Raw genomic sequence first — 23214 nt, 5'->3', positions numbered from 1 at the left:
GTGGTGTATGTATAGTGCGTGAGTGAGTGTATTAAGGTGAGGGTTTTGGGATTTTGAAAACGAAGAAGAAAAAATGGTAGGAATATAAACAAAGGGGGTGCGGATGTAAAACAAATGGGTTATTAATTTTAACAAAAAAAATAGCCAACAGGCCGAAAATGGTTTTTTTTTTTTTAATTCTTAATTAAATTAATCAAATGATTTTCTTTTAAGAAAATAAAAAAAATATTTTACAAATGCCATTTTACTCCTTTTTATTTGCTTATTATTATTATTATTATTATTATTATTATTATTATTATTATTATTATTTGTTCATTATTATTTTTTAACTTTTGAATCTAGCGTGTACCACCCTCTTAGTAACCGTTTGCAATTTTTTTGAGATTTCTGATATAAGGGTTTTCTTCTTGCACTCTCAATATTTCTTCTACACCTTTTTCTTAAAATCCAAAATTTTCTTTTCACCAATTTTAAATTTTAAATTAATCACTTCTCTCTGAAAACTACTCTCGCACTTTCTTTCTTTTAACCTAGCAGTCGTCCTCACCCCAAATCCTCCCTCTGCCTTACTCTCCTCACTCTCTAAGTTTGCCCATCAAGCTAATCCTCACTAGTTATGTTCTCTGGTCTCTCCTCTTCCCCTTTGACATTCCTCTACATTAACATATGTAATAATATCCCTTCGTAGTTTTTCATTTTTTGTGTTGTTGCTGTCATGTTTGCCATGCATCTATAGGTATAAGCATCAATTAGTTGATTGGAGTATAGATCTGTGGTATCAATGCCTGAAACGTAAACCATAAACCTAAAGTCGACTTCCGCAAGTGATTTAATTCCGAAAGTCGACTTCTGTAAGCCACAAGATGACGGAAGTGGACTTCCGTAAACCAAGATAAATTTTGGAAGTGGACTTCTGTAGACCACTATGAACAACATGAAAATGACACAATCGGAAGTCGACTTTCTTAAGCCATTAATACTGAAAGTCAACTTTCGTAATTTAAATTGACTTCCGTAGGTGACTCGCGTAGTTGAAGGTGACTTTCGTAGCAGATGAGTGACTTCTGTAAGTGTTGTACTCGGAAGTGAACTTCCGTAGGTGTGCGAAAAATATCACCAGAAGTCGACTTCAATAAACACGTGGACGACTTCGAGTGAATGGAATTAGCAACGTTGGCTTAACTCACCAAATGTCGACTTCCAAAGTTATTCGATACCGGATGTCGACTTTTGGTTGCTTTTCTCTTTTTTAATTTAAATTTTTTAATATTTATTATTTTATCATTGCTGCTATGTAATTTTTTAGGTTAAGCTGTAAGTTTTTTACTTAATTTTAATGTAAATAAGTTTTAATATTAATTAATTATAATTTATATTAATTATAATATTAATTATTTATGATTTGAAATAATTTTAATTCTAAATAATTCTATTGTTGAGTAAATATAATTTTAATAAATTATAGATTATAATTTTAAGTATTTATAATTTTGAATAAATTTATTTTAACTTAATTTTAATATTAATTAAAATAAATTTAATTAATTAATTTTTTGATTAATTTTATTTATAATTAATTATAATTTGGAATAATAATAATAATCAATTATAATTTTGAATAAAATAATTATAATTAATTATAATTTTAAATTTTTTTAATTATAATTATTTATATTTTTTGATAATTTTAATTAGGTTTAATTATGCCTTTGGTTTCCATTTTGGAGTCAAAATCTCAAAATGGTATCCAAATTTTTAAAAGTCTCAAAATGGTCCCCTTTTTTGTTGAAACGTCTCGTGTTTGCCCTTTCCGTTAAGTCAAAGTTGATGCCGTTAGAGGGAGTGCCACGTGTCAGTTCTTCGTTTTTTTGAATTTTTTTATTAATTTTTTTTTGAATTTTTTTTATTTTGAATTTTTTTTTCAATTTTTTTAAAAAATAAAAAAATTGCCACGTGTCAAGCTATCATCGTGCCACGTGGCAGTGACAGAGTGATGTGAAAGTGACAGTGACACGTGTCAGTATTACGCCACGTGTCATTTTCTTAGTCTCAATTTGGTCCCTTTATTTTAATTTGTCTCAATTTAGTTCCAATTTTTGTAAAAATTAGCAATTTTATCCCTCTCCAAATTGAAATCAAATTTAATTTCTATATAAATGTACACAAATATTTCCATCAAAATTGATATTTCAAGTAAATATTTTTAACCAAATTAAGTTCATTTAATTCATATTTTACATTGAACTTTATTTAAAATGGTTTAAAAGTTGTTAATAGAAAATAATGTTAATAGAAAAAAATTCATAAATTAACTAGTTCATGTTACAATAAAACACATATAAATTAAAAATTTGAAAACAATTTTAAGTAAAGTTGAATATGAAACATAATTTTAAATAAACTTAGCTATGTTAAAAATATATAATAAAAATATCAATTTGAATAAAAATATCAAATTTAATAAAAAATATTTGTATAACATTTATATAAAATTAAATTTTGTTTCAATTTGAAGAGGGACAAAATTGTCTATTTTTACAAAAATTGGGACTAAATTCAGACAAATTAAAATAAAGGGACCAAACTGAGACTAAGAAAATGACATCTGGCATAATACTGACACGTGTCACTGTCACTGCCACGTGGCACGATGACATCTTGACACGTGGCAATTTTTTTGATTTTTTTTAAAAAATTCAAAAAATAAAAAAAATCTAAAAAATTAAAAAAAAATAATAATAAAAAAATTCAAAAAATCGAGGAACTGACACGTGACACTTCCTCTAACGGCGTCAACCTTGACTTAACGGAAAGGGCAAACGTGAGAAGTTTCAACAAAAAAGGGGACTATTTTGAGATTTTTAAAAATTTGGGTACCATTTTGAGATTTTGACTCCAAAATGGGGATCAAAGGCATAATTAAACCTTTTAATTAATTATATTGTTTGAATCATTTTAATTTTAATTAATTAGAATTTTACTATGTTTTTAAATTTGTTAATACCACTTTTTTCAATATCACTTTTCTCAAATTAAAAATATAAAAATAATAAAATATTCCTATAACAACAGATAAATATAAAACAAAAATAATTTGGTGAATGGGACTTTTACGCGAGTAGAGCATTTTCCGAAAGTGGAGGCAAGTGAAATTGGTGAGTTCCAGAAGTTGACTTCTGATACTTCTGATTAAGTGAATGTTCGGAAGTCGATTTCCGGTTTTGTTTTTTTTTTTAATACTTTTTTAAGTAATATTTTTTAGTAATTTTTTAGTTTTCATGTTAATTTTTTTAGTATTTTTATGTTTTTATTTTAAATTGTAATTAATTTTAGTTTGTAATAATTTTAATTGTAACAATTTTAATTTGTAATTATCTTTGTAATTATTTTAATTTTTAAAAATTTTATTTGTAATTATTTTTATTTGTAATAATTTTAATTTGTAATAATTTTAATTTTTAATAATTTTAATTTGAAATAATTTTAATTTATAATAATTTTAACTTGTAATAATTTTAATTTATAATTGTTTTTGGGGGCAATTTTTTTTTTAGTTTTTGTTATAATTTCAAATTGTAATTAATTTTAATTTTTAATAATTGTAATTTGTAATAATTTTAATTCGTACTTATTTTAATCTTTAATTAAAAAATTATGAATTTCGGAAGTCGACTTTCGGTTATCTCTCTTTTCGGAAATTGACTTTCGTAAGTGGGGGTAGTTTTTTTTTAGTTTTTATGTTAATTTTTTTACTTTTTATGTTTGATATTTTCGAAAGTGGCAGCAGTTTTCAAAAGTGGAGCAGTTTGCAAAAGTTGACTTCCGGTGTAAAAGGGCAAGAGATTTGGAGATGTAGGGTCATAATATAACATTTACTATCATTTAATTCGTTTGTTGAGTCAACCACCAACCACCTCCTAAACTTCATCATTGCTTAATTATTACTCTTATATTATTTATTTTTTAATTTTGATTTAATTTTCAAAGGGCATAAATGGAACACCACAAATCTTTGGAGGTGCAAAAGAAATTGTATCACACCTAGCCGGTTCCGCTAGCATATCAACACATATCACCCTTAACCGACACCTATGTCGGCCAAGGCTTGGGGCTGGTGTACCACACCAAGCTAACTTAACAAAATAATGATAAAACGATCACCATATACCAAGGCAGTTGAGTAGCCGGCCAAGACTGGTAACCTAGACGTCTAGAGGAACTACCTGCCTAAGACGGCACACGAGCAATACAAATCGTCAAGGGAAGTAGTCAGTTGAGGCCGATAACTTCAGTATACTTAATAAAATGGAAGTCCCCGCGTTCAATAGGTCTTGAGGGCCTGGGTTAGGGCCCAGGTCCACTTACAGCCCAAGCTAGAGCCCAAGCCAAGGCCCGGCCCATGGGATAATCAAACATAATTAATGCTCTATAAATACGCGTGGACCCCAGTAATTAAAGATACGCATTCATTACTCCATTAATCACTGATTTGACCTTCTGAGAGTGATGAAGGATTATCTTATTTTTTTTTAAGATTATTGAATATGGTGTGAGTTGATTAAGAAAGCTAAGTGAAATCCCCACTGGACATTAAGATAGCAAGCTATCTAGATGTGAAGGTTCCTTTCACAAAGCTCAAGAGAAGAAGATGATGGATTGATTCAAACAAAAAGGAAATGGAAAGCACATAAACCATATAAACCAAGAACAATTAAAGGAAGAAGAAAACATAAAATGGAAAGGAAAGGAATGGTAAAAATGTGAGAAGCACGCCACTACAAGGCTAGGCTAGAAGCCATGGCAACCTTGAAGATGAGTGGATGTGTGCCGCCACTTGCTATGCAAGATAAGGCTTAAAAGTATTCACTCCGAAGGGAGGAAACTCTCACAAATGGTTGAGACACAAGAGTGTTTTTACTTCAAAATGTTCAACCCTTTTACATGTCTAGGAGCACCCCTTATATAGAAGAGTTTAGGGGCCTCTAAGCAAATAAAAGATACCTAAGGATGTCTCTACAAAAACCTAACCCTAGCTTCTAGAAACTAGGTCAAATAAGATTACAAAAATGAGAGACAAAAGACCTAACTATGGTGTGTGCAAGGCTAATTTCGTTCTAGCACAAAAGGAGACAAAGAATGTGTCTCATATGTCTCCAAAAAGTGGCTAAAGTGTGCTAAAAACAAAGGAGACCAAAGGTACATAGGTACACTTGCTTCATGCCTTTTACTTTATGCTTTATGCCTTTGCTTTACTCTCTCCTCCACATCATTTATGCTCCCCAATCACCATGCGCCACCTAGCATTGCTTTCTTACTCCTAATTAACCTACAAAGCAAATAAACATAGATTAGCATGTTGGCTTAAGTCAAGTCAACTATAGTCAACAAGTCAAACCTAGTCAAAGGTCAACAAGTCAACTAAATTTGATTCAACTAAGTCAACTTAGGGAATCAAAAATAACAAACACAAATGAAAGGGATGAAGGATTAATGAACTTCCTTTCTAAACATGCTTAGTCTTCTTAAGCATGTGCCTCCATCCTCTGTTTGGGTCAATCCTTCATCAGAGAGCTTTGACTTACTTGAGCTTCGGAGTTCCTTTTGTAGGTAACCCCTCCTGGGTCCAAGCCGACATATGCCAACCGGGAAGAGACCAACTAAGGAGATAGCGGACTACATGGGTAAGGTGACGCTTGTGCCTAACTTATCTTGTTTGTTCTATGCAGGAACAATTGGCGCCCACCGTGGGACACGAGACGAACACCATTAGTACCCATTTTTCTCTGAAGATGGTTTCAACCCGTAGCAAAGCTGGAGTGAACAAGCAGGCGGATGCTGGTCCCTCAGGACCTGCTGGCATCACCCCTAACCTGGTCGCCATCCTAAACGGCCAAGCGAAGATGTAACAAGAGCTGGCAGATCTGAAGAAACGCAGTGCTGACGAGATGGAGGCGCTACGACAAGAGAACTCTCGCCTTAGGCGAAAGATTGAAGCTGATCCCAACCTGAAGGGAAAAGCCAAGGAAACCTCTGAAGCTGCAAGGTCCCCGGCCTTCCAGCCCACAGAGGAAGAAAGCGAATACAACCCCACTCCTCATACCTTCACCACTACCCAACAAACACCCATCCCTTCCACCCATCCCCATACCGCAGCCCCAACCCCTGCCGCTACCCTCCTTACCACCCAGATCCCCTACAACATACCCACCACCCTACACACCACACATGTTCCACCATACAACCCACAGTACCCTCCAACAAGCCACATCACCCCTCACAACCTTACTTCCACCTTCCCCGCTATGATCAATCATCCCATCCCACCCCATTTGCTCCTTCCCCACCAGCCCAGACGTCGTCACCCCTTCACCGACTTCATCGCCAACACCCCTCTCCTCACCCAGTGGGAACCTTTCACCCTGGACCGCTATACTGGCGAAACCGACCCTGATGAGCACCTCAAAGTCTACATCACCCATGTCGCCCTGTACACGTCCCAAGATGCAGTCTTCTACAAAGCCTTCCCCACCACCCTCAAGGGCCCTGCCCTAGAATGGTTCACAACCCTTCCGCCTTACTCCATCGACAGTTTCGACGTCCTTTCCCACATGTTCTCCACCAATTTCGCTGGCAGCCGTCCACACCAAACTACCACAATCTCCCTCCTAGGCATTAGACAAGAATAAGGCGAACCACTCAGAGCGTTCATAGATCACTTCAGTAAGGCAGCTCTTCGCACCCCACACCTCAACTAGGAGATGATCCTCTAGTGCATGGCACTTACCCTACAACCCGGCCCCTTCGCCAACAACGTCTACCTCCACCCACCTGCCTCTATGCACGAACTCAAATTACGTGCAGCTGACTATGTTCGCATGGAGGAAATGCAAACCCTGCACACCAAATTCTGCAATGACTATGCAGCTACCACAGCCAACCCTACCTCGCAACCTCCCCGCCCTGATGCCCGCCCGCGCGAGCCTCGCCAACCTTGCTTCACAAGATATGCCCCCCTTACCGTAGCTCGCTCCCGCATCCTTGATGAGGCCCTACAAGTTGACCTAATCCCTCCACCACGCAAGACAACCACCCCTCCTAATGTTGACATGACCAAATATTGCCGCTATCACCGCAACCATGGCCACACTACAAAAGAATGCAAAGCACTCCAGGATAAAATAGAATAACTGGTCCGTGTTGGCCACTTTCGCCGTTTCATCCATAGAGATGACCATTCCTCTTCCTCTCGATCCCGTTACCCCCCTCGATCCAACCATAGACACCCTCAACATGACTCCCGTCGCGACAGACACCCCGCCCAACCCACCAACCAAGAACCTGAACCGGCCCGCACCGACATCACCCCTGTCAACCCCCCTACGCGGCACCATCAACACCATCTTTGGTGGCTTCGCTAGTGGAGGATCCACTTCTTCTGCCAGAAAAAGACACCTTCGCCATATCCAATCCATCAACCATATCACTCATTCCCACCACAGACGCCGCATGCCTCCTATCATCTTCACAAATGACGACTTTCATGACCTCGACCATCAACAAGATGACCCCATGGTTATCACTGTTGAAATCGAAAACTACGCTGTTAAGAAAGTCCTTGTTGATCAGGACAGCTCCGTTGATATCTTCTACTGGGCCACCTACCAAAAACTTCAACTTTTGAACACCGCCATGGTCCCGTATGACGAGCCAATCTATGGCTTCTCTGGTGAACAAGTATCCACCCGTGGCTACATCGACCTCCACACCGTCTTTCGTGAGGGGACCCAAACCAAAACCATCCCAATCCGCTTCCTTATCGTCGACTCGCCAACATCCTACAATATCCTCTTGGGCCGTCCTTCCCTCAACACCCTTGGCGCCGTCGTCTCCACCCCTCACTTGGCCATGAAGTTCCCTTCCCCTTCTGGCGACATCCTTACCATCCACTGCGACCAGCGCTTGGCACGCGAATACTACATGGCCAGCCTGCGACCACAACTCCCAATTCAACAAACCAACCATATTAAACGACCCTCTCGCTCCAACATCGCCCTGACCGGCAAAGATCTGGACCCTAGAGTAGGTCGGGATGTTCGTCTTGAACCAGTTGAGGAGACCTCCCCTCTAAAGCTTCCCAACGACCACTCTATCAACCTAGGCACCGATTTAAACTCTGACGAGTGTGCCATCATCACACCCATCCTCATCAACAACACATATCTTTTCGCCTGGTCAGCCGCTGACCTCCCTGGGGTGGACCCTCTAGTGGCATCCCACAAACTATCCATCTATAAAGAAGCCCGCGATGTATCCTAGAAAAAATGCAAACTTGGCGAAGAACGTCGGCTAGCAGCTAAGGTCGAAGCCAACAAGTTACTAAACGCAAGATTCATAGAAGAAGCTCAGTACACCACTTGGCTTTCTAATGTTGTCTTGATGAAGAAAGCCAATGGCAAATGGCGGATGTGTGTAGACTACACGGATCTAAACAAGGCTTACCCTCGTGATGCCTACCCCTTACCCAACATCGATCGACTCGTTGACGGCGCAACAGGAAACAAGGTGCTTAGTTTTTTGGATGCATATTCCGGGTACAACCAAATTCCCATGGCCTCATCTGACATGCACAAAACCGCCTTCATCACGGACAATGCCAACTACTTCTATAAGGTCATGCCTTTTGGTCTCGAAAACGCTGGAGCAACCTACCAGCGGCTGATGGACAAGGTTTTCAGTCATCTAATGGGACAATGTGTCAAAGTATACGTTGACGACATGGTTGTCAAGTCTCCAAGTCATTGCCAACATGCCGAGGACCTATCAGCAGTCTTCTCTGCTCTACGCCAATACAACCTTCACCTTAACCCAGACAAGTGTGTATTCGGCGTCGACCAGGGTAAATTCCTTGGTTTTATGTTAACCCAGTGCGGCATAGAAGCCATCCCCGAAAAATGTAAGGCCATCATCGAGATGCGCAACCCCACTACCATCAAGGAAGTCCAACGTCTCATAGGCCGCCTCACAGCCATTTCCCGCTTCCTACCCAAGCTAGCCGAACAAACCCAACCCATAGTCCAACTCTTAAAGAAATCCACCTGGTTCACGTGGATTAATGATTGTGAACAAATCTTTCAAAAACTGAAAACCATCCTCACCTCACCACCTATCCTCCACAAGCCGGACACCCACCAACCCCTACTCATATCCATCACAGCCACCGACTACACCGTCAGCGCCGCGCTTGTCCAAGAAATAGAAGACACGTAACATCCTGTCTACTTCGTTAGCAGGACACTGCAGGATCCCGAAACCAGATATCAAATGGTGGAGAAATTGGCCTTATGTTTAGTTCACGCAGCTCGCCGCTTACGCCCATACTTCCAAAACCACAACATCATCGTCAAAACCGACTTCCCCATCCAAAAATTTTTGCAAAAACCAGACCTAGCCGGACGGATGTCATCCTGGACCGTCGAGCTGTCGGAATTCAACATTCGCTACAAGCTCCATGGCCCCATCAAAGCTCAATGTTTCTTAGATTTTGTCAACGACCTCCAGCACACACCCACAGAGGACCAGTGGACGCTTCACGTAAATGGTTCCTCAAACCCAAAAGGTTCCGGCGCTGGCATTTTGTTGGAAGGACCCAACGATATCCTCATCGAAAAATCCCTTCACTTTGCGTTCAAAACGTCAAACAATCAGGCCGAATACGAAGCTATCCTCGCCGGCCTTTCACGTGCCCACGAAGTAGGTGTCAAGACGCTGACATGCAAAACCGACTCCAAACTCACTGTAGGGCACCTAAATGACGAATTCCAGATTAAAGACCCCATCCTTCTACAATATTACCATCTGGTCCAAACAGTCATTCAATCCGCTTTTGAGCGAGTCCGCATTGAACACATCCCAAGAACTGACAACATCAGAACCGACATCATCTCTAAATTGGCCAACACCAAATCAAAAAGCCGTCATCGATCCCTGTTGCAGCAAACACTATCTACACCCTCCATAACACATACTTGTCAAAACCTAACCCACCCCCCAACAGACAGCACCGCCCCTCCCCAAAACCATAACTGGACCACCCCGTATATCCAATACCTAAAAGCCGGCAACATCCCACAGGATGCAGACAAAACTTGGCTGGCTAAGGTCGCCAGATATACCATGATAGGCGATGACCTTTACAAGCGCGGATACGGCTAACTTCTTCTCAAATGTGTCACGGCAGAGCAAGCAAAGTATATTATAAAAGAGCTACACGAAGGCATTTGTGGCTACCATTCCGGCGCACGTACCATGGCCACTAGAGTCCTTAGAGCCGAGTACTTCTGGCCGAATATAGAAGCAGACTGCTAGGACTATATCAGAAAGTGCAAACCATGCCAAAAACATGGCAACCTCATCCACCAGAAACAAGAACAACTCCATTATATACTATCCCCATGGCCCTTTGCTAAATGGGGACTGGACATCCTTGGCCCCTTCTCACCCGGCAAGGGGCAAGTAAAGTTCCTAATTGTAGCCGTCGACTACTTCACCAAGTGGATAGAAGCCAAGCCCCTAACCACCATCACGACCCAACAAGTTCAGTAGTTTGTTTGGAAAGATATTATATGCAGATATGGCATTTCACATACCATCATCACAAACAATGGCCGACAATTTATAGATAAGGAGCTAGCCAAGTTCTACAATGGCCTGGGCATCAAACACATCACAAGTTCTGTAGAACACCCACAAACTAATGGACAAGCAGAGGCGGCCAACAAGGTTATCCTAGTGGAACTGTGCAAGAGATTAGACAGCGCCAAAGGCCGATGGCCCGAAGAGTTAGTAGAAGTGCTATGGGCTTACAGGTGCACCCCTCAATCACCAACAAACGAATCCCCATTCAGCCTAGTTTACGGCGCAGACACCATGATACCGGTTGAAATTGGCGAACCCACCCTGCGTCGAGAACTATACGACCCAACCCACAACTATCAAAACATGGCCAGTCATCTCGATCTCTTACCCAAACTCAGAGAAAAAGCCCAAATATGCAATTTAGCTGCCAAACAAAGAGCTACCAGAAAGTACAACGCAAACCTATGTCCACGATCATTCGCAATCGGGGACTTAGTATGGAGAATGGCCATTAGTGCAAGAAAGAAGGATGACAAATTCTCCACCAACTGGGACGGCCCATACCGCATACGTGAAGACGCAGGAGGAGGAGCTTATCGTCTTGAACACTTATCTGGGGAAGAAATACCCAACACCTGGAATGTGTCCCACCTCAAATTCTATTTCAGTTAAATGTATACTGCACTGAGCCGAATACTTGTAACCCTAGGTGTACTCTTTTTCCTCACCTGGTCTTTTTTCCCTAAAGAGGGTTTTGGCCAGGGAGGTTTTAACGAGGCACCCCATATTCAATAAATAAAACGAAGGGTTCTTAACTATACAACTCTTCTACATTTTTACTCTTATAATCGTTTAAGTTCCCCACCCTTACCACAAGTAAGCGGTCTGGGTCGAACACCCATAACTTGTGCTTAATTCGTTTAAGTTCCCCACCCTTACCACAAGTAAGCGGCCTGGGTCGAACATCCTTAACTTGTGCTTAATTCATTTAAGTTCCCCACCCTTACCACAAGTAAGCGGCCTGGGTCGAACACCCTTAACTTGTGTTTAATTCGTTTAATTTCCCCACCCTTACCGCAAGTAAGCGGCCTGGGTCGAACACCCTTAACTTGTGCTTAATTTGTTTAATTTTCCCACCCTTACCACAAGTAAGCGGCCTGGGTCGAACACCCTTAACCTGTGCTTAATTCGTTTAATTTCCCCACCCTTACCATAAGTAAGCGGCCTGGGTCGAACACCCATAACTTGTGCTTAATTCGTTTAAGTTTCCCACCCTTACAACAAGTATGCGGTCTGGGTCGAACACCCCTAACATACAATCAAACACGCCAAACATACATCACAAATCATCAAAATCTATCATACACAATCACATACAAAACCATAATCGCATTTAACAACAGTGCAAGAATATACCAATGTAACGAAATGTACCAAATATTACAGACATAGGCTCAAATAATATTCTTAAATCAATGAAAATCGATATCCTAGTCTGCTGCATCAGGGGCCACCTCTTCGGCTTCGCCCGCTCCTTTCTCCTCTTCCACCGCCTTCTCCTCTGCCTCCCCATCAGTACTGCTTTCGTACTCCTAGACAAGCTTTCCGTCAATAACATCCTTATTTACATCGAACCTTGAGTCCGTCATGTTCACATCCGGATAGAAAAAAGCCACTTGTCGTAATCCCTTCTCAAACCCATTGATGTGCTCTTGTATAATGCAATTTTTCAAGTCATCAAGCTCACCCGTAGCACCTTCATACTTGTCTTTTAACTCGTCATAATCTTTCTCCAACTCTTCTATTTTCTTCTTCAATTTTCCCTCCGAGTCCAAACAGCGAACCCTCCAAGTTGCCAACCTTTTTCTCTCTTCTTCCCAACCCTCCCTTTCCTTCTTCCACGCCTCTTTCTCCTCCTCAAACTTGTCGACCTTTCCCTACAACTCCTCAACCTTTTCCCGACCTCCCTCCTTCAACTCCCTCTGATACAAAGACCCTACACGTCGGCTCAGAATCAAGGCTTTGCTTCCAAACTCCACCATCGTCCTCACAATATGATCAGGCTCCATACTATCAATAGAATTTATAACGGTATCTAGGAGGTTGATCGCTATATCCTTCCTCACCGATACCTCCGGCAACTCGATCAAACCAGACTTCGGCCCTTTCTCCCCGCCCCGAGCAAGACCGCCCTCACCTTCTTCACGTCCTTCCCCTTACCATGACGAGGCGACAACTCAACTTTCCTTTTCGTCCCACCATGAACGTGCACTTCCACCATAGACTCTTGCAGATTGGGAACGTCAACTTTTCCCGCTGCCTTAGCCTTAGCGGCCATCTCCTTCCTCAACGACTGGAAAAGTGCCAAGTTCTTCTTCCCAGACTGCGCCGTGTGCCCTACAATAATATATTAAAACCCAGATTAAAACAACTTAGAATCATTAACACAGTTTAAGTAACAAACAGATACCTTCAATATCTATAATCGGATGCACCGAATTATAAACTCTAACTAAGCCCTTAGTGGGCAACTTATCAACAAACTTCATTAGGATCTCCACCACCTCCTTATCCCCCGCTGATAACTCATCCATCCCCATATCCTTATACTGAGAAGGGGTACCCGTTCAGCTAAATGGGAATTTTGTACTCCCATCTGCATTCAAGAAATAAGGCTTACCCTCTTCCTTCACCACCACTTTGAAGTACTCGTCCTTAAAGTGCTTGAAAGATTGGGAAAAGGCGTCCAGTCTGCTGATATTAGGACGAATGATCAGAGATAACCAAGTAGTCGGCTGCCGAGGTCTGGTGTCATAAAAGTATAGGAAGGCGTAAGGAGAAGGCTCCAAATACAGAGATTGGCACAAGATGCGAAAGGCTTGCAAGTAAGCCCAACTATTCGGGTGCAGTTGTGTGGGTGCCACGTTCAATGCGCGCAACACGCCCATAGTAAAATCATCAAACGGTAGCCGTACATGTAGCTGCGAGAAGTGACACATGTACATATAGAAGAACTACTCCGCGGCCTCCTCCTGCCCGTGACACACACGGTCAACAGCGCTAACCCTCTCTAGGGAAACGATATCACCATTTACCCCCTTCGAGATGACAGGCGTACAGTTCAGCCAGGAGTTCAATAAACGAGACCACCGGAACAAAGATGATTGATTACGGACATCGGCAGCTGCCCACCCGTAACCGCCTTTGGCCAGCCAATCGCTCTCGGCCAACTCTTCAGGTGGATCTTTTCAAACCTCCCTCACCGTCTCCATGGGAATTCCACTTATCATACCTCTGGAACTAGTACCCTCTTCGTCTACTTGCCTATCTCTACTCCTCTCTGATACCATACTCTCACTACTAGATGTGGACAACGATATACTATCGCTACTAGACGTACCTTTTTCGTGTTTACGGAAAGATGTCGGCTGAAATTGGGAACTAGTCGGATAGTAAAATGCACACAAGATCTCTGAATACAAAACTCTCACAAATGAACCAAGTAACCTCTCACTCATTTTGAAATCAGTATTTATAAGCCAGAATCCCAAACGACGAAAACCCCTTCCCGCCAAAACAACAACTTATACCAATCGACACCATCATTACAAAATATATGACTCTTAAAAATGACGGCGCCAGAACTTCCTAATTTGACCCCTGACACCCCTTCACCTACCTTCAAACGATTATCACATTTTAGCCTTAACAATGTTCGTCACACTTAAAGGTTGGGGGACTGGTGTATCACACCTAGCCGGTTCCGCTAGCATATCAACACATATCACCCTTAACCGACACCTATGTCGACCAAGGCTGGGGGACTGTTGTACTACACCAAGCTAACTTAACAAAATAATGATAAAACGATCACCATATACCAAGGCAGCTGAGTAGCCGGCCAAGACCGGTAACCTTGACGTCTAGAGGAACTACCTGCCTAAGACGACACACGAGCAATACAAATCGTTAAGGGAAGTAGTCGGTTGAGGCCGATAACTTCAGTATACTTAATAAAATGGAAGTTCCCGCGTTCAATAGGTCTTTAGGGCCTGGGTTAGGGCCCAAGCCCACTTACAGCCCAAGCTAGAGCCCAAGCCAAGGCCCGACCCATGGGATAATCAGACATAATTAATGCTCTATAAATACGTGTGGACCCCAGTAATTAAAGGTACGCATTCATTACTCCATTAATCACTGATTTGACCTTCTGAGAGCTTTGACTTACTTGAGCTTCGGAGTTCCTTCTGCAGGTAACCCCTCCTGGTTCCAAGCCGACATATGCCAATCGGGAAGAGACCAACTATGGAGATAGTAGACTACATGGGTAAGGTGACGCTTGTGCCTAACTTATCTTGTTTGTTCTATGCAGGAACAGAAATATTGGGGGTGTAAGAAGAAATTGCCGATTTTCTAACACGGCTATGACTAGAGATGGCAAATAAACTCGCGCTCGTGGGTATTAACCGAACCCGTCCCCATTTTGACGGGGAATCCCTGCATTGACTGGGTATGGGTATGGGTATGGGTATGGGGAATCCCCAATTTTTTCAATTGGGGATGGGGATGTGGATGAGGATGTACATATCCCTGCCATAATACCCGTCCCCGCCATATCTCAATCCTCGTTTAAATTATTAAAATATTCACAATCTATTAAGTAACTTTATATTTATATATATATATATATATATATATATATATATATATATATATATATATATAAATATATATATATATATATATATACTGTCTATTTTTTATTTCTTTTAATTATTTGGTTTGTGTAATGAAACTCATTCGCATCTCCAATATATTTTTTATCTTATCTAACCTTTATGTAATTATGTTAAAATTATGTATGTCAATTAAAAAAAAAGATTTATTTCTAACATTTGAATATTTCTATTATTTTTTAATAGTTTTATTTATTGTATATTTTCCTTTAACATGATAATGTTTAATACTATCAATTTAAGTGTTTAGCAGCATAAACCTTTCATTTACTAGGTAATATAAAAGAAAATACTTATTATTATTAATTTTTGTTTCATTTGAAGAACTTTTTTGTTTCACTAAAACGATTTTTGTTATTTCCCAACCATTGAGTATATATGTTGATATTTGAAAAGTTTTCTTAGATCTCTAAGATATTTTTCATCTTATTATACCATTAATTATACATTTATTTTCCTTTGTACGATTACTTTCAATAGTCTCCAAATTGTTTATACGACACACATTTGTTAATTTTTTAATATTTTTATTTTTTATATATTTTCATCATGTAGAATACTATTTCGATATATTTTATCTAATTATTTTTTCTTTTCTAATTCATTAAATCATACTTTAATTTTTTTCACTTTAATTGTATAAATAATTTTTATTTACTACAATATAAAATTTAATGTAATTGCTATGAATATTTTTTTATTACCATCCAACATATATTGGAGTTCAAAAGATATAAGATCTATGTTAAAATTTTAGTATTATGTATTATTTATTTTTTGCATCATTTTGATCAAGTGATGTATTATAACTTTTAAGTTTAATTACTTGGATGATACCCACTTTGGTAAGAGTGTGTCAATTTAGTACTCACGCGAAAAAAAATGTCAATTGCGTCCCCACTTTTGAAAAAGTGCCTCAATCATGTTCCTTTTTTAAAAAAATAATTAACGTTATTAACGGCACGCCACGTGTCACTCTCTGATTTTTTTAATTTTTTTGTTGCCACGTGTTAAGTCCTTGTTGTGACACGTGACAATGTCAATGCCACATGGCAGAATAATGACACGTGTGACAAATGTCATTATACTGATTTCAATTTAGTACCCATATATATATATCTGATTGTTTCAATTTAGTCTCCACTTTTGTGCCTTTGGTTCAATTTTATCCCAATTTTTTTAACAATTGAAGAACATTTTTTAAGTTATTTTTTATAAGATTAAAAGAAATTAAGTATAAATATTTTTACAACATTAAGTACTGATATTTATATTAAAATTTAGTTGTAAAAAAATGTTATATTAATAGAACAATATAATCATCCACTTTTTTTCAAAGTAAAACAATATTATTTCTGTCCAATGTAACACCCCATTTAATTTATAAGCGAAATTAAATGTAGCGTCGCATAAATATAACATACAAGCGCAGTCTGGGAGTTTGAAACTCAACTCCTTACAACCCATGGCACACCACGATGCCCAAGAGAAAACTGGATAAAGAGTTAACCAAAAGTATATAAATCTAAAACGATCAAATACATGAGCCATAACCCTAAAGAAACTTATAAAGGAACAAGAGACCAGTCCACGCGGACTATGCAGCGGAACCACCACCTCCCTATTGCCGACGGGTGTTCCTCGTATCTGCTCACACCAACAAGTTGATGATCATCGCAAAAGAGAGTACCACACAACAGGACACACACCAATAAAAGTAGGGTAAGCTAGAGCATACAAATAATTTCATCAAGTAATCTAAGGCACATTCACAGTCGACCATACATAACCACTCAACATGTTATGACTCGTAAACCAAAACACTAAGGACTCGACTTGACTCATCCGGATACATACAATTTGGTCGGATTCAGCGGATGCTTGCACTTGTAGTGGATACCTCTACTCACCCCTGAGCTGCTCACCCCCGAGCTATGTGTTACAAGTGTTACGATGAATCAATTTCCCTCACACAAGGTTAGCCCTTAATGAATTACAGGCCTCCTACTACTCTCACCACAGGAGTCAGTCCGCTCTAAGTGAGACTAACTGACCCCTTAGAGTGTCAGGATGCAACCTTACCTTGAATCCTTACCAGATCGTACAGATGGGGCACCACCATAGGCACCCACTAACAGGGGCCATGGAACTACGTCCCGACCATTGAAGCACGACCTTGAAGCCTCACCTAGAGACTCCAAGGGATTATGTACTGACCACTTACCAACATATATAATCAGCCAAGAAGTAAACACATACACCATGCATAAAAGATTCATACCAACAACCATAAACAACCTCCATGTATCACATGTCAACCAGTACCAGCTCGTATCACCAATCATGAGAAAACGTCTCCCCTCATTTCAATATCATGCCATAGAATTACCACTCATCAAGGTTCATCGTTGTTCATGCCCGATTTGTGACCACATACATATCTAACCCCTCGTGCAATATTCACGTAAGATCATGCCACTCTCACCCTTCATCACATATAAGCCTCCCTTTATCATATATATACTCAAACCCATCATACCATCATACAACAATCTTATTAATCACATGCCAACCATCCAAAACGGAAAAGAATGCCAAACTAGACAACACCCTCACACAACCCCTCACTCAGGCAGAGAAGTCTCGCTCAGGCAAGAGAGTCTCTCGCTCAGGCGAGACCTCATCGCCTAGGCGAGAGCTCGAAATCTTGGAACAGTGGCCTCTACACTGTCTCGCTTAGGCGAGACCCTCCTCGCCTGGGCGAGATGCTCGCTCGGACAAATGGAGCTGGTCGCCTGGGCGACCCCTCGCGCGAGAATACCTGGGCGAGCCTCAGCTCATCTCGCCTGGGCGAGATAGCTCGCTTGGGCAAAATTATCAGTCCTCGCCCACTGCTCATTCGCATAACAGACCAAAAACACAGCCAAACAACTCAATAGCACATTCCACACACTCAAGGCAGCATACAGATCATCAAATCACACGCACATTTCATAAAAATCATGGATATCAATTATTTCGCAAAACCCTAACTTCCCGTACCTAGAAAGGGGTTACACGAGGCTTCGACACTGGACCACAGAGCACAGCAGCTCGAGAGATGGACTGGAAAATTGGCGGAACAGTAGCAGAACAACGTTATTATGGAACCCTAAATGAAGGAATACAGAAAAAAAGCTCTTACGTAGAAAAGGTATGAGATTGGGGATCACTTACATGGAGCAGAAAACAAAAACTAAGCTTGAGCGGACTTGTTCGAGGTGAAGAAGCGAACCCTAGCAGAGCTCTTTTGGGCAGCGAAGGGAGACAGCTACGTTTCTGTGAAAGAGTGAAAGTGAGAGGGTTAGGTCAGATTAGGGTTTGGTTTTATCACTTGGGCTAGCCCTAGGCCCAATTACAAGGGCCAACCCTTTACTTTAGGGCAGAAATAATAAAGCGAATTTTAATGGGCCTTACATCCAATTTAAGACCAAATCTGTTATTTGTATAAATGTTATACTAATATTGTTTTTATTAAAAATAACTTTTTAGCATATTACATTATTGTATGTTATTAACCCATATCTTGTCAATGTATTCTTTAACCACTAAATTTTAATATAAATATAAGTACTTAATTTTGTAAAAATATTTACACTTAATTAATTTTAATCTTATAAAAAAATGAATTAAAACATATACATCAATTATTAAAAAAAATGGGGAAAAATTTGAACCAAAGACACAAAAGTGGGGACTAAATTGAAACATTGAGATAAATATAGGTACTAAATTGAAATCAGTACAATGACATTTGCCACACGTGGCACTGACATTGCCATGTGTCACAACACGAACTTGACATGTGGCAACAAAAAAATTTTGCAAAAAAAAGTTAAAAAAATTAAAAAAACCAAAGAGTGACACGTGACATTCTGTTAACGACGTTAGTTATTTTTTTCTGAAAGGAACTTGATTGATGCACTTTTTGAAAAGTGGGGACGCAATTGACACTTTTTGAAAAGTGGGGACGCAATTGACACTTTTTTCCTGCTGGTACCAAATTGACACACTCCTACCAAAGTGGGTACTATCCGAGTAATTAAACCTAACTTTTATTAGTGTATAAAAAAGAGATTCATTATAATTTCAAAAATTGATGTAAACAAACATTTAAAGTATATTTTAATTTGAATATTTTTTTCCTTTTATATTTTTTTAAAATATTTTTAAATTTTATCAACTAGGTTTCATTAATGTTTGTAATTTAATAATCATCCTCATAATATTGAATATTTGATAATATTATGTTTCCTTTACCGTAATTTTTTATTATTTTATAAAAATTAATTAAAATTAATATTAAAGTAGTAAGAAAACGGGTACGGGTATGAGTACGAGATTATACTCGTTACCTGGTGGGGATGGGGATGGGACAAAAATTTGATAACTGTTGAGTTTGGGTATGGGGATGTGGTTGAATTTTTTTTTACGGAGATGGGTATGGGATAGCGAAACCCGTCCCTGCCCCGCCCCGTTGCCATCCCTAGCTATGACATATGGATGGTTATTGGTGGAAATGATTTTGTGAGAGGTGCAAAGAGTAAGGAATGGGTGTGAAAATATAAAAAAAAACATTGGGTTGTTGGATTCATAAAACAAAGGTATGAAAATGAAAATAGGGAGGTGTTCAAACAAATTTGAGTTAGCTAGCCTATTATTGGATAAGTGTGTGGACATGAAGTGAGGTGGTGTAGATAGTGGAAATGTGTTGGACTTGACTTAGAGAGAATGTGGACATAAAATGGATAAGGTAAGGGATAACAAAACTGAGTTGGGCTTAGCCCAAATAGGTGTAAAAATAAAGTAGGGGAGGTATGGATGATGAAAATGTGTTGGGCTTAGCCCAAAGGGGTGTATAAAATAAAATTAGGGAGGTGTGGATGATAAAAATGTGTTCAGCTAGGCCCAAAGGGATGTAAAAAATAAAATAGGGGAGATGTGGATGATAAAAAAGTGTTAGGCTTAGACATGTCAAAGTGAGTCAACCCGGCTCATATGGGTTGGCTCACCACGAGTTGGGTTAAAAATGAGTGAGCCCAACCCCACTCACTTTATGGTGAGCCATAAATTTTGTAACCCGACTCAACCCACCATGGGTTGGTGGGTTAAGTGGGTTGGTTAACCAACCCACATAAAAAAATTATTTATTTATTTATTTTTAAGTATTTGAATATTTAAATAATTTTTAAGCAACTCATGAGATGACGATCACAGTAAAATCAATAACCAATGTCTTCATCGTGCTCACCACCAAGATACGATGAATTGTTTCAAGAAAGTGTCCATATAGTTCAAGAAAACATGGATGATATTACACATTTTTTGTCATGTTATTCAACAAAATATAAATGAAAAAAGTACACATTTTTGTCATGCTAATTTAGAAAAAGAAAAATTTGTTTATAAGACAATTGCTCGAGTAATTTACTATAAAGATTATAGTTAAAGATTAAAGTATCAACATATATAATTTGACAATCAAATTAATTAAACATTCAAATTATTCAAATATTATTGAGCAACATTATAACATTTAAAAATATGAAATTATGAACCTATATCATTAGGAGTAGTAAATAATTATAAAAAAATTAAAAAAATAATTGTAAAAAAATATTGGTGGATTAAGTGGCTCAACCACCTTCAACTCGGCTCAAACATGTTTAACCCGTGAGTTAAGTGAGCCGGGTTGAGTTCAACCTACTTTTGAAAAACTAAATTTTTTCAACCCAACCCAGCTCAAACATGTGATGAGCCAAATTGGCTCACGGGTTATAACCCATTTTGACATCTCTAGTTAGACTTGACCTAAAGAGGTATGGAAATGAATGGAATGATGTAGGTAGATAAAACGTGTTGAGCTTAATGGCCCTTTATGGAAAGAGGGTAAATATGGAAAAGTGGAGGATGAATGATTTAAAATGTAAAAATACTGGTGCAAACAACAATTTTTTTAAGGTGATTGGGCCAAATAGTAAAAAGAAGGCCCAACCTCTTTTCTTTCTCTTTTTCATTTTTTTTTAATTTTCTATTCTTTTTTTAGTTATAATTTTCTAGACTATGTTCATATTGCCTTATTAAGGCTTTCATTTATCAAACAAAGCAAAGAAAATAATTCTTGTTTGTGTCTGATCACTAGATAAATCACTTGTATTTGTCATGTTTAATGATAGAAAATGGCATGCTTTGTCAAACAAAATATTTCTATGATCTATACTTTGTTATTAAATGATGAAGGCTTATCCCTACCAAGGATGATGTTACATGGTACATGCTTAGGAGAAAGGAAGTTCCTTAATCCATTTTCATTACTTTTATTTACTCTAGTTTGAATTCCATAAAGTTGGCTTGGTTGACTATTTTAAGTTGACTTGTTGACCTTGACCTTAGGTTGACTTGTTGACTCAAAGATTAGCTTAACCTAGGCCAACATGCTAATCCATTTTTACTTGTTTTGTAGGTTGATTAGTGTAAGACCCGGGGAAATTAAATAGTTATTTAATTAATTATTTAATTAGGACGGGTAATAGGAACATTTAAAACAATTAATGTGTGGAACTATGATGTGGAAGAGTACTAGCTCAAATGGTTGAGAGTACTTGGTTTATGTGTGAGGACTTGGGTTTGAGTCCTATGTGTGCCACTTGCATGTTATTTAATTTATGCATTTTTGTTTAATGAAATAGTGAATGCGTGGTGTGATGATAAATTCCTAAAATTGTAGGAGTTATCATGAAATTTGGATTGGTTGAATTGTTTGGCCTTGGCTTGGTATGTGCATGAGTGTGGGTTCAAACCTTGTTGAGAACTAAATAGTTTCTTTTTGCTAAATTTCTTTTGAGCATGAATATGAAAGGGTTGGGAAACCTAGCAGATACTGGAGAGGCAATGTGGGGGGGGGGGGGGGGGCTGAAAAATAATGGGAGATAACCATTGAATGACCTTAATCATATTTTATTTAAATAAATTCGTTTTAGTAAATTAAGGAATAATTATGGCACATTAAGCTTGGGAGAGAAGGAGAGGGGAAAAAATTAGTCTGCGAAAGGTGCAAACAGTTTTGAGAGTGAGAAGGGACAATTCTGGTGCGTGAAAGAGGCTAGGGAGAGAAGAGTTGGATTGGTTCTTTTAGCAAAGGGAAAAAGGTGTGCAAGGAGAGTGGGAATCTCAATTGGGAGCGCGAATTTCAGGTTAAGGGAGTTGTTTATTGTATGTTTATCTCCTGATTGTATAATAATATACTGCTATGTGAAAAATACATGGATTTTCCTCTTTTTGGCGTTGTAACTGCACAATTCTCGGTTCTGCCCAGAAACTGCCTGGCGGGCATGCATGTGCCGCCAGGCGACACACTAATTTTGTTCACATTTTTAGGTTTCTGGTATGAACTGCTTGGCGGTGAGACCGAACCGCCAGGCGATGCATGACGTTTATCACTGTTCCTCTGTGTTGTTGCGAATTTTGTGATAATATGAACTCATCATTGTTTCTCGATGTTCTGTGATTGCATGGAGTGATTGTATCATACTGTTTGGATGTTTGTGAATTAATTGGAATATGGGCAGGGAAGGTTGTGATTAAGATCAAAAGGGCATTCTGAATTTTGATGTGAGGAGAGGCCAATATGTGATTAGAAGTAGTTGTTGCGTCGGGTATAATGCCATTGTTGATGATTCTAGTAGTCCATGTGGGGAGTGTTATATAAGTGGTATGTCAAATTTTAAATTGGGTGTTGAATCAAGTTCTGGAAAAATTGATGATCTTTGCAAGTATGGCAATTAGGGAGTCGTACCAGGTT

Source organism: Vigna unguiculata, chromosome 7, assembly GCF_004118075.2.
Source record: "Vigna unguiculata cultivar IT97K-499-35 chromosome 7, ASM411807v1, whole genome shotgun sequence".
Classification (NCBI taxonomy): Eukaryota; Viridiplantae; Streptophyta; class Magnoliopsida; order Fabales; family Fabaceae; genus Vigna; species Vigna unguiculata.
The sequence above is the reverse complement of the archived record's forward strand: the minus strand, read 5'-3'. Positions refer to the sequence as shown.